Source organism: Prunus avium, unplaced genomic scaffold, assembly GCF_965620075.1.
Source record: "Prunus avium unplaced genomic scaffold, drPruAviu1.hap1.1 HAP1_SCAFFOLD_20, whole genome shotgun sequence".
Taxonomy (NCBI): domain Eukaryota; kingdom Viridiplantae; phylum Streptophyta; class Magnoliopsida; order Rosales; family Rosaceae; genus Prunus; species Prunus avium.
This window is the reverse complement of record NW_028276880.1, coordinates 545,001-547,500: the sequence shown is the minus strand read 5'-3', so window position 1 is coordinate 547,500 and position 2,500 is coordinate 545,001.

The following is a 2,500-nucleotide window of genomic DNA, read 5'->3' as shown; positions in this document are numbered from 1 at the left end:
TCTGTTTTTAAATCTTGTTGGTTTGAAATTGTTTTGAAAAGGTTCTTTAAATCTTGCGGGTTTGCAACTCATAAGAGCGTCACTTTCAACGTCCCCGGCATTGGATTGAGTTTCTAAAAACAACCGTGCACACCGAGGTTAAACTTTACCGGCTCCACTCCGACTCGCCGCTCGCCCACAAATCCGAAGGCAACAAAACATTTGTTTTTAATTTTGATGAAATTTTTTGAAAACATTGGCTTGGCAAGCCCCAATCCGCGACTATCCACCCACCGCCACCCCACACGAGTGGTTGTTGTTGCGAAATGAGGTTGTGGTCGACATGCCCGTGCATTTGAGAAGGAGTTCCTAGCACTCCATGCTCTCCCATGCCAAAAAAAAGCCTAGACAACCCCATTTCGCAACTTTCCACGCCTTTTTTTTCCTCCCTCACCCATGGCGGCGGCGTGGTGGCGGCGGCCGGATTCCGGCCACCACCGCCATGGGTGGCAGCCCCCCGACCCCGACACCAAACCCATAATACCGAGGCAACATATCGAGGCAACATGACATGGGTGTGGCGTGGGGGAAGGGGGCTGCAGCTAGGAAGGCATGGGCTGCCATGCATATGCAGGCAACACACACCCCCCTATATAGCATTTTATGCATTTAGCCCTTTGACAGGAAGAGACATCACCTATGCGCGAGGAGTCATAATGGGCTCTAAATAATTCAATACAAGGTATTTGGACGTGATTTTTTGCAGGGATACTAAGAAACATGCAATCTATGATGGGAAAAAGTTTCATAAATTTTTGAAGTCGGGAAGTATTTTTTATTATTTTTAGAAGTCGTAAAATTGAAAAAATCATTAAAACAAATCCGGGAGGAATTTTTTAGTTTTGTAAGTTGGAGAAGGTCCTAAAAATCATAGACTACTTATGGGGAGCTTATTGTGCGAGGAAATTTCAATAAAAACGGGGTTTGACAAGATTTGAAAAATTCTGTCGACATTTGAAAAAACCTGGAACCATGCTGCCGGCATGCTGCGCACATGCTGCGCGCAGGCTGCGCGCATGCTGCGCGCAGACTGCGCGCATGCCATGGCAGGACAAGTTTCGCTAGCCTCACTGTCGACAGATGCGCAAGCTGCGCGCACGCTGCGCACAGGCTGCGCGCATGCTGCGCACAGACTGCGCGCACGCTGCGCGCATGCCATGGCAGGACAAGTTTCGCTAGCCTCACTGTCGACAGATGCGCAAGCTGCGCGCAAGCTCCGCGCACGCTGCGCACAGCCTGTGCGCATGTTGTGCGCATGCTGCGCGCAGGCTGCGCGCAGGCGCCGCGCATGCCATGGCAGGACAAGTTTCGCTAGCCTCACTGTCGACAGATGCGCAAGCTGCGCGCACGCTGCGCACAGGCTGCGCACAGCGCATGCCATGGCAGGACAAGTTCGCTAGCCTCACTGTCGACAGATGCGCAAGCTGCGCGCACAGGCTGCGCGCACGCCATGGCAGGACAAGTTTCGCTAGCCTCACTGTCGACAGAATCAGCACGCTGCGCGCAAGCTGCGCGCACGCTGCCGGCATGGTGCGCGCACGCTGCCGGCATGCTGTGCGCACGCTGCCGGCATGCTGTGCGCACGCTGCGCGCGCGCATGGCAGGACAAGTTTCGAAAATTTCTGTCGACAGTCTCAGCAGCGCGCACGCTGCCGACATGCTGTGCGCACGCTGCGCACAGGCTGCCGGCATGCTGCGCGCAGCCCATGGCAGGACAAGGTCCGAAAAATTCTGTCGACATTTTTACGCCGTGGTAGGCTTCCGCTTCGCGTCACTTTGTCGACATTCAAGCCTACCATTTGTATTGAATTTTTCAAACCTTGTCAAACCCCATTATTCAAATGTCGAAAAATTTTGTCGACATTTTTACGCCATGATAGGCTTCCGCTTCGCGTCACTTTGTCGGAATGCATCGCATGGCGAGGCAAGGCCACGGCATGCCAAGGCGAAGGCAACGCATGGCTTGAATGGCTTGGTCAAGGCCACATCATGGGCACGGCATGCCAAGGCAAGGCGAGGCAAGCCATCCTTAGCCTCGCCTACACTCACTTTCTCGGAATGCATTGGATGATGAGCAATTCCAAGGTAAGGCAACGCATGGCTTGAATGGCTTGGTGTAGGCCACAACTTGGGCATGGCATGCCAATGCAAGGCAAGGCAAGGCAAGCCATCCTTAGCCTCGCCTACACTCACTTTCTCGGAATGCATTGGATGATGAGCAATTCCAAGGTAAGGCAACGCATGGCTTGAATGGCTTGGTGTAGGCCACAACTTGGGCATGGCATGCCAATGCAAGGCAAGGCAAGCCACGCCATCCGAAGCCTCCAATAACCTCACTTTCTCGGAATGCCTTGAATGGGCACGGCATGTGAGGGCAAGGCAAGGTCCTAAATATCATTTTGTAAGTTGGAGAAGGTCCTAAAAATCATAGACTTAATTATAGGGAGCTTATTGTGCGAGG